Below are 10,960 nucleotides of genomic sequence, written 5' to 3'. Positions count from 1 at the left end.
GTACTCACCTCCCTCCTGAGGCTCAGTAACAGTTTGTTAAATGCCTGGTTCTCTTAAGAGGCAAGTTGATCCAGACAGTGCAAAGTATTTTTTGTCCCGGAGAAACCAGCCTCCTTCAGAGTCTCACTCATTAAGACAGCAGCCGTTGTAATCCAAGCTCCTTTGATGGAAGGGGTAAGTGGGGAGATTGCCAAAGGGAGGATTAGCTGATGGATGTCTTGAGCTGCAAGGGTGTCTCATATGGATTTGTGCAGGATTTTCACCTCAGCTGTCCTGGCTGGAACTCCTGTCCTACCGTACCAAGATACTCTCCTTGCAGGCCCTGCTCTGCCTCTAGGAAAAGTGAGGCCCTGGTTGAGGGCTGGTTGCTAGCTGTCATTCTCAGCTCTCTTGTGAACGAAAGGTACGCAGCATGCCAAAGAAAACCTCGCCCCAGCCTGTGAAAAACTTACCTGTTGCACTCATGGGGAAGTGGCAGCTTTGTCTGCAGACAGGATTGATTCAGGTGGGATTCCCAACTTGGATACTCAGTGATATGATGCTCCAGGCCATTGTTTTTCCTTCTACAGTAGGGATTACCATATGCTCCTCTGTGCACCGCACCCTTTGACCTATGAATGAAAGTGCTGTAAGCTGCTTTGTGCTTTTAGGCCTAACCTTAAGTAAAGACATTTAGAAGGCGCAGTTCAACATATATTCCTAGACTATGTAATAGTCAGCAAGTTTCTCACTATTCCCCAGTCAAAAGAAGTAGCACAACCCCTGGTCTTCTCCTGTCTATGACTCTGCCTCTTCCTTACTTGTCACCTTTGTCTTGATCTTTGACTTCTGCCACTGTGCTTTTACGGATACATCAGGCTATTTGTGTGCACTCGTTGTGGGATAGAAAGGAAGGACAATCTGCAAAGGCAGGTTAGACCCACTTCTACATTCTCTAGTCATGTGAGAATTTTCATTTTGAAATAACAACTTTCTAACCTTCACGGTGCAGTTAAGCCTTAAAGGGTGTTAACTACAAACACAAGATTATTATTTCCTAAAATGTCATTATTTGAAAGCCATTCTCACTAGGGGGTGTTTGAGGATGAAAATATTCCAGCCTGTCAAATCTCCTGCTTTCTATGTCAAACATCCTGCTCCTTTCCTGCTACCACCTTTGCAACTCACACATGCCCAGCATGAAGCCATAGCTTCTTTCTGGCTCCTGATCCCAGGTGCTAGATGCTGCTCTGTCCACTCTTGTCTGACAAGCAGGGAACAAAGCTGGAGGAGAGTGAGGCACTCTATATGACACTCTGTGTGCTGTCAGCTGCCCTGGTGCGTCTTTATCACACAGGATTGCAAACTCATCCACGGGTGGGTGTCCACTCTTCCGTCACAGGAGACAGTGGAGCAGGGTATAAGACTGCTTGTAATGTTATTGTTAAGAGGTTCCCTTGGGTTGATTTTAGCAGAAATTTGAGTTGTTTGTTTTCCAGCAGAGGATCGGTTACAAAAACAACACTAGGCAGAAAGGCTTTTTTGAGAGTGAGGGCTGTGTTGACCATGTTAATTTCAGGGAAAGTTATTTGGGAGGAGGGAGGAAGTAGTTAAATCCTTGTTTACTATGCTGGAAACCCAAATCCCCTCAGTTTACACAAATAAGAGAGAAAATGGCTCAGCGATATGAGCACATGGCTGTGACTAAGGAGAGCTGGGTTCTGTTCCCTGCTCTAATGCATGCAACTCTCTAAGGTCCCTCTTCCCTCAAGGTGAGATTCAACTCATTTAACATTAGATATATGGTCCCAGCTGAAGACCAAATCACTAATCAGCAGAGAGAGACAGGATATTCCTAATGTCAGATTTGTTCACTAGCATCAGATGGACTGAAGAGGCTTGCAGAGGCCTTGCTTCCCTGATTATTAAGCAGTTGTAATAATCAGTTGGACTAAACAGCTGAAGTAAAACTAGATGAATGTAACTCTGCTTTCTGGGGTTCCCATACAGGCAATGAAGCTAACAAAGTCCTTCCCCACCTGACAGTGGGGTAGAAAGGATCAATGTACTAATTATTATAGCATGCTCTGATGCTGAAATGCTGGAGGCCATAAAAGCCTGACTGTAAGTAGATCTGTCTACCTGAGAAGGCAGCAACAGAAAGTAGTCCACTGGTTCCTAAATCCTTTCTGTTCGGTATGTGCACCTGTCCTGGTTGTTGCATGGTTGGTTTGGATCACCGCAAGGATGTGCTCAGCCATCTTTTGTAAAGTGGTGTTTCTCTCCTTGCTGTAGAGAATTCAGTCTGTTGGGGGAGACAGGACAAAGCCATCTGTGCTGAAAGAGCCCAGAAAAAGAGATAATTAGTTACTGATCTCAGCTACATTAGGGCAAAGGCAGGGTTTGCTCTCCCCATTGAAATCAGAATTACTGCGTACTGCAAACTGAAGGCACTATCAGACATCAGTCTGGGGACCCGCAAGATCTAGAACAGAAAGACAGAGACTGAATCCTACTTGAACAGTGAAATGACATAGTGTAGGGTGACAAAGTACTCACTTGGTCAGGGTCACTCTGCTTTCGCACCTAGACAGCTAGGGATGATACACAGCCTAATCACAGGCAGGGAGCAAGTCAGATAGTAGAGTGGTTCTACAGACACTATCCAAACAGGATCCTCTTCAATGGCCTATGTTTTACCTTTGGTAAGTGGTCAGGGCTGCCTCTCTCACCAAATCAAGGCAGCCCAAATATTGTTCCTCTGGGAACATTAATGTTTTACTGAATCACTTAGTTTCTCTTGACGACTGCTGCTTCAGAGTCTCAGTCGCTGGATCCCAGTGGGGATTTTGTTGATGGGGGTTTATTGACTTCTTGTTACCTTGAAGTTACTGCAGTGGTGGAAGTCACAGGTAACTCCTGAGGTCTGTTTATTTTATGGGTTGGATTTTTAAGAGTTTGCCAGTGGTACCCTGATTTTAGGAAAAGCCACTTGTTTATTTAGCAGTGCACACAAGTACTGATTCACAGTATCACAGTATCACAGTATGCTAGGGATTGGAAGGGACCTCAAAAGATCATCTAGTCCAATCCCCCTGTCGGAGCAGGAACACCTAGACGAGGTTGCACAGGAAGGTGTCCAGGCGAGTTTTGAATGTCTCCAGAGAAGGAGACTCCACAACCTCCCTGGGCAGCCTGTTCCAGTGCTCTGTCACCCTCACTGAGAAGAAGTTTCTTCTCAAATTTAAGTGGAACCTCTTGTGTTCCAGCTTGAATCCATTACCCCTTGTCCTATCACTGGTCGCCACTGAGAAGAGCCTGGCTCCATCCTCATGACATTCCCCCTTTATATATTTATAAACGCTAATAAGATCACCCCTCAGTCTCCTCTTCTCCAAACTAAAGAGACCCAGCTCCCTCAGTCTTTCCTCATAAGGGAGATGCTCCACTCCCTTAATCATCTTAGTTGCCCTACGCTGGACTCTCTCCAGCAGCTCTCTGTCCTTCTTGAACTGAGGGGCCCAGAACTGGACACAATATTCCAGATGCGGTCTCACCAGGGCAGAGTAGAGGGGAAGGAGGACCTCTCTCGATCTGCTAACCACCCCCCTTCTAATACAGCCCAGGATGCCATTGGCCTTCTTGGCCACAAGGGCACAGTGCTGGCTCATGGTCATCCTGCTGTCCACCAGGACCCCCAGGTCCCTTTCCTCTACACTGCTCTCTAACAGGTAGCTCCCCATCCTATACTGGAACCTGGGGTTGTTTCTGCCCAGATGTAGGACCCTACACTTTCCCTTGTTGTATTTCATTAAGTTATTCCCTGCCCAAATCTCCAGCCTGTCCAAGTGTCTCTGGATGGCAGCACAGCCCTCTGGCGTGTCAGCCACTCCTCCTAGCTTAGTGTCATCAGCAAACTTGCTGATAGTACACTCAATTCCCTCATCTAAATCATTAATGAATATATTGAATAATATGGGCCCCAGTACCGACCCTTGAGGCACTCCGCTGGTTACCGGCCTCCAACTGGACTCTGCCCCATTGACTACGACTCTCTGGCTTCTCTCCTTCAGCCAGTTCGCAGTCCACCTAATTATCCGGTCATCCAGTCCACACTTCCTCAGTTTAGCCATGAGGATGCTGTGGGAGACCGTGTCAAATGCTTTACTGAAGTCAAGGTAGACCACATCCACCGCTCTGCCATCATCCAACCACCTCGTTATTTCCTCATAAAAGGCTATGAGGTTGGTCAAGCATGACTTCCCCTTGGAAAAGCCATGCTGACTGCCCCTAATAACCCTCTTATCCTTGATATGCCTTGAGAGGGCACCAAGGATAAGCTGCTCCATCAGTTTCCCAGGGATGGAGGTGAGGCTGACCGGTCTATAGTTACCCGGGTCCTCCTTCTTGCCCTTTTTGAAGACTGGAGTGACATTTGCTTTCCTCCAGTCCTCAGGCACCTCGCCCGTTTCCCAAGACTTGGTAAAGATGGTGGAGAGTGGTCCAGCAATGACTTCAGACAGCTCCTTCAGCACCCGCGGGTGCATCCCATCTGGACCCATGGATTTATGGATGTCCAGGTTGCTTAACTGGTCTCTGACCCAGTCCTCATCAACTAAGGCAAACCCATCCATTGTCTTGACTTCATCTTCACCAGTAAGACCCAATAGAGGGTCAGCCCTGGCTTATTGGTAAACCGATCAATCCAGAGTGCAAAAAGCACCCTTTGGGAAACTCGTCATGTCTATCTGGGGGAGGTACAAGCCAAACATCAGTATAAGTTTGTACTCCACTGAGTTTTCCGTGCGCATACCTTCTGAAAGAAAAATGCTAAAAGGTCCAAGATGGAGTAATTTCTGACAGCCTTCATTTTGGTCCTCAGTAGAGGCTTTCAGAGTTCTAAGATTTTTCCAGCTGGGGCTGCAGATCCAAGTTCCACATCTGCAGGAGAAAGAACAGACTTGAATGCACTGAAAACTGGTCTCACAGAGGGGTCCATGAATTCCCATACATTTAAGGTGGATTTCATCTCACCTCACTTGAACACCTAAGAATGATTTGTATAAACCTAAGCCAGTCCTGTAGGCTCCTTCTATAGTTGAGTACATGGGATAATGGTTGCAGAAGGGAAGAAGCTTTCTGGGAGGAGCTGATGTCTCCCCAGTGACAATCATGGCAAGTCTTGACAATTATCTTAACCTCAGACAAGCGTTTCTTAGATGTCCAAATTAGGTGAGATGCATCTTACACCTGGTGTGCCCAGTGATTACGTGCAGCCATAAAGAAGGGAGCCACAAGGTCACTAGGTCACCTTAGCTGATCCTATGTACCATGTTACAAAATCCTCACATGACTGAGAGGCTTAAGATACAAGCAACTTAGTACAAAGAGGCTAGGGCAGCTCTGAGTGGGTTTTAAAACTGAGACATACCAGGTGTCACCCAAGGGATCCTGACATGGAGTCCTGGGATGGAGCCAGGTTGAGCAGATGACATCCAATGCTGATCCAGCAACAGTCGCCCTGGCAAATGGTGTTGGACCATTTCTTTGTGTGCCTGGGGATCTACATTACATAGCAGACCCTGTTCCACTGCAGCAGATGCCTTGTGAAAAGCTGGCACGCCACACATATTCCAAGGACCACAGGTCACCTTGGCTAATACAAATTGCGTATATACTACATGTATGTGTATACATCTGTAAAACTGTTAACTGTGTGTGTACACAGAGAAATCTTCCAAAGATTTTGAAGCTAGATCTGTGATTTTTTACTTTCTGGAGTTGATGATGCTGTATTTTTGTTATACTGTTATTGGAGGAGTGCGGGAGGACTTCCGCACTGGAGTATGGTCCCAGCAGCAGTGGCAGCAGGAACTGAAGCTGCTCCCAGCAGCGTCAGGCTGCATGTGCACATAAGAGGGCTGCTGAGAAAGTGCTACATACCACTTTGTAGGGGCTTGACAGCACTTGTGGCATGTGTGCCACTGTTTGGGAATCTCTGCTACAGGTCTGGAAGAGACAGCCTCTGAATCAGGATTTTACAGTCACAGGGCATTGTCAGAGGTTAGGAAGAAGGGAACAATCAGGCATAATGTACCTACAAATCAGTTCAAGTCACTGTAAAGCAGTATAGTTGAATGGAGCTTTCAGAAGGACTTTGCCATTGCTTAGATCTGTAATACTTCGATCCAGGATGTGACGAATGCATGGGCCTGCCATGACTGTCTCCTGCATGGGCCAGTTTTTATTCACTGACTGCAAAGAGAGCCTAGACAATTATCTTAGATGAGATATCTATATTTAGGTGTCTCAAATCAAGTGAGATTATTTGTACCTACAATGCCTACATCTCCCTGAGGCATTTTCAAAGACATGCTGATGCTAAACCTTGATTGAATTGGCCAAATGCTTTTGAAATCCCTCTGAATGCCTATCTCCACTGACAGACACTTAAATGAATTCAGATCTGGTCTCCTAGATAGTTCTGAAAATGTGGTCTTGTGTGAAGCTGAGGTTCCTCTAGGCCAAGCCAAATCTTCAGAGACTTACGGGATCCAAAGACACCAGTAGGCATCTGCTAAGCCACAGTACACTTGCATCTTCAAATGCCTCTAAAAATTTTAGTCTCGGGAGCCTGAAAATACCATGATAGGTTGAAATGCCTGCAAATTCAACATTTTTGGAAGAGAGATACAGGGAAGAGAGACTTTCCAGTAATTTTCTGTCTTTATTTTTGCTTCAGACATACACCAAGTTGTTCTTCCAATGCTTTGCTTTGAAAGGAACAGAAGCTGTTTATGTTCATGAGCACAACATTCAGCCTGAGCCCTCTCTTTGCAGGACATATCAGGTTGGCCTAATAAGCAGGCTAACCACAACCATGCCGTTTCAATCTGCTCCAAGCATAACCAGAGTAAGTTTATGTCTGCCTGCAAAACACTCTGTAGTTCCTGTAGTGGCCTGATTTGTGGAGGTGTTAATCATTCACAGCTACCACTTAGGTAAAGCTGTAATGAGGCCCAGATCACCCTTCTGTGCCTCAGTTTCCTTATCCCAAACACAATGATAACGCATGCTTCAAGGTCTAGGGATGTATAGTCTCATAAAAATACTGTTATTTATGGTGATGATGAGAACGTGATCTTTGTTTGGTACAAAGGTCTGGGAGCGCCTACTTGACATCAATTGAAAGAGACAGGTATTAACCTGTGTGTTTGAAATACAGTGTGTTGTTATTGCTCTCAGATAAACAGAATTACCTCCTCTTAAAATCAAAGGTAATCTGTTTTACTTCAGTGAGATGTGGTGATGTCCACAGAGAACAAATCATTTTTGGCAAGTGGAGGAGGGATTTTCCTGGGAAGTTGGAAGAAGCATCAAAGGAAGAGAAGAGGGATGGGATGTAATACAACTGGTTTTAATCACACATAACAGTCAAGTTCCTCTGGACAGGACTATGGTCTGATATGCCATTGTAAATGCTCTGGGGAGCGTGGATTAAGAGAATGGAAAAAACAAGTGAATGGCATAAAGGTAGTCAGGGCACTCAGTGGAATAACTGGCAAAGCTTTTGTCAGTTGGCATTACGCAGTGATATACTGCTCCCATTAATGTAGCACCCCAGTACCATGACTTTGATTTTTAATGGGTGTTTGGTTATGAAAGTCCATGCCTTTTTCTGGTTTTGACAGTTGCCGCTCCTCAGATCACACTGCACTTCTGTTTGACATTAACAATGAAGATGCTGAATTGATTATAACAAGGATGCACTTTCATTCCCACCGGGGAGAGGGACACTCTCTGAAATATCAAGCCAGTTCAGCTCTGAGGTGGTCTGAATTGCTCTGGGGGTGCCAGCTTCTTCTTCTTGCCTGTCAAAGAACCTAAGGTGGTTGCTGACTAGACCAGGCACACTGAAAGCTGACTGAATGGATGGAGTACGTCTAGAGAAAAAAAGCTTGGGCAAATACTTCTTGACAGGACTGTTCCTCTTGAAATGACTGTTTCCTCTGGAAATTGCTGACTTGTTTCACTAAATTTGGGGGCAGGGAATGTACTGGATTCTGTAGGAAACTAATGTTTCACTTCAACAAGTATAATACTATATAACACATTGTATTATCATCTCACATAACATGTCAGTTCAGACTAGATTATATAAACATCCTAACAAGAAAGTCAAACTAAAAATATTTGCTATGAACATTACAGGACTTCTGAAACAAAACATGTTAGAACATCCATTCAGTGATATGTTTCAAAATGATGGCTCTCTCTTCCAATTAGAAATGAAAAGACACTTCTAATGTCTGAGTTGCTTTCAGAACACAAACAGCTTGAGCTTTGATGGTTGGTGGAGCTGCACACTTGGGATTGCTGTTCAGACTGCTGTAATAATTGCTTCCTTACATTTTGTTTGGGTTGCAGTACCATTTGAGGGCTACTGTCAGGGCTTGAGATCTCTTTTGCAGTGACCTCACTTTCATATAATAAAGATAATACCTGGCCTTCAGTCACACAGAATAGGAGCCCTGGGGAAACCAAGCATTACCAAGAGCTTTGGTGGTGACATGGCAGAGGTGAGCTGTACTGCACTTTGGCTAAGCATTTACTTGAGTAGCAGTTGCCCAGGAGAAACATCTGATTGAAGGACTAATTGGGTATTTCACTAATTACCTGTCCATGGTTAAAGAGGGCTTGAACTTGAAGGACCCTGAATGTTCTGTGAACCTTGCCTCAGCCAGAGTTTTGATGTTGGATTAAATTTCTGGTAACATTGAGATCGAGAACAAAATAAGCACCAAACAAATTCAAACTCCCACTGCAATCTGATGAGCTAAAGACTTCCTTAAATGCAAGGTTTAAATAACCTGAAAGTTGAGGCACAGCAACTGAGTTGATTATCCAGTCTTTGAACACCAAAGAGCAACTGATACAGAGATGATTTCTAAGCAAGATCTTCTGTTTGAAATTCGTGATTCATTATTATTATTATATACTATGGTAAAGTCCAGAGAGTCCTGAACTTTTAAACAAAGAATGGCCCTTACCCAAATTCATGAACATGTAAGGGTGGCCTTCACTGGATGACTGGGAGTTCTTGAATTAAAATATACCTTGGAAAAGGAGGAAAACAAAATATTATTCAGTCTGCAGCAATCTCATGCATTTAAGCCCCTGGAGGGCTTGTGTTTCTTTACTCTTGAGGTTCATTATGTCACCAGAAAAGCTTTAATATTTTACTGTGGAAGCAACGTAGCCATGAAACATTAATTTCCAGGAATGTGGGAACCATGAAATATGGGTTTTCCTACTAAATTAAGATTTTACTTGTGTCTGTTCTCTCATAGTCAAAGGAACCAATTTTCATTATATTTTTATGTATATGTATTCTAGAAATTCAAATAGAAAAGATGTACAAAATACGGGAACAACATTTTTACCTTGAAAAATGTATTTCACCAATAACAGTACCAGTCATTTATATTCTACCTTTCACCCTAAACTACATTACATTCTATATTCATCTTGGAACTACGTCTTTCTTTCATTACTGAACTGCACCCACTCTGGTGTTTAAGTGAACAGCTGATACATTCTGCCCTGTGAGATGTGGCAGCTGTTTAGATTTGTATAAACTTGCCTACTTTCCTATTTCCAAAATGCCGTTCTCTCACCATTGGAGTGACCAACACCATTCAGATATGCCTGGCAGAGACACGATTGTACCAGGATCTCCAGCAGTCCCCAAGTATTCTGCACCATGGCAGACGCCTCTGGCTGGAAGAAAAAAATGGTGAAGGACAAATTAATTTATAATCCACATAAAGACCCTTTAAACATTCTCCTGTTATTGCTAACCAGTGTTACTAACTGTAGGGCAAGTTGCCTCTTTCCTGTAAAACAAGTGACTGGGTTTCCTTCAGATAGCCGCACATACCAATATGCAAGCAAAGACCATAACTTTAAGCAGCCTCATCAGAATAAAAGCATTGTAGTGGCTTAAAGGGAATTTGAAGCACTTAGTTCTGGGGACAATTCCAGAATGTAAGTGTTCACCTAGTGTTTTTAACAATGTTATATACTAAATTTACATCCATTACCAGTTGATTAGAATGGAAGAATTACCCAAAACATTCCAGAAGCATCTGTGTCATGGGAACCATAGGTTTCCAGGTTATATGACATGCCAGAATATTCACCAAATCACCAGGGTTGTTTTCTTAATGCTACAATTAGCTATGGCACATTAAGAGAACAATTACTGGATAAGATTTGACAGCAGGAAGCCCTCTGCCATAAATTGGAAATTCTCAACATATGCAACCATATTGCTAGAGAAGATGAGTTATGCAACTAAAACCAAAACTGGAGATTTGTTATCAAAGGATGGCAAAGTGTACCAAAACCCAGCTGAGAGGTTCCCTGATCTCGTTATCTTCAGGCTTCTATGTGAGTTAATCTAACACAGATGACAGTATTTGACACAGACAATCGTGCCTACAGTCATGTGGAGGATGTTTTATAGAACCTCTTTCCATCAGAACATGGAGGTTTGTAATAATGCAACTCTTTAAAAGGTCTGATAAGTTTTGCCAGAATTGCATTTCAGGGGACTAAAAGACAATAAAAACACTGACAGAATAAGAATAGTCCATTCTAACATTACTATTAATTTCTAAAATTTTGGACAAGCCATATTTAATTTTCTTTTTACTGCATTTAATAATATTTTAAGTGCAAATTATTTTGAAAGTCCAATTCAAAAGAAATATTTGATTTTGTCTGAATGAAAAGTTTTAATCAACTTGGAAAACTCTGTGGTTGTGAGGTTTTCCTTCACAAAGAATTTCAAAATTCTCCCTTCTTGTCCTCATTCAGAATGAAGCAGAATTTCAAATTCTGAATTTTTTTGCACAACGAACTTCTGTCCTCCCACAGCACTTTCTGTGCCTATATGAAGAGGACAAGAAGCTCAATG

General features: G+C 43.3%; 1 long non-coding RNA gene across 1 annotated transcript; it reads right to left on the bottom strand.

The window, feature by feature from the left end:
• Nucleotides 1-4,792: 4,792 nt before the first annotated feature.
• On the bottom strand, nucleotides 4,793-10,455 carry LOC309673028. Its single transcript, XR_014269281.1, has 3 exons — nucleotides 9,623-10,455; nucleotides 9,030-9,095; nucleotides 4,793-4,920 (listed from the first exon to the last, which is right to left on the bottom strand). It is a non-coding gene; the product is annotated as an uncharacterized lncRNA (long non-coding RNA).
• Nucleotides 10,456-10,960: the final 505 nt, after the last annotated feature.

The sequence above is a fragment of the Vanellus vanellus genome, assembly GCF_965231255.1.
Source record: "Vanellus vanellus genome assembly, chromosome: 5".
Taxonomy (NCBI): domain Eukaryota; kingdom Metazoa; phylum Chordata; class Aves; order Charadriiformes; family Charadriidae; genus Vanellus; species Vanellus vanellus.
The sequence above is the reverse complement of the archived record's forward strand: the minus strand, read 5'-3'. Positions and strand labels throughout refer to the sequence as shown.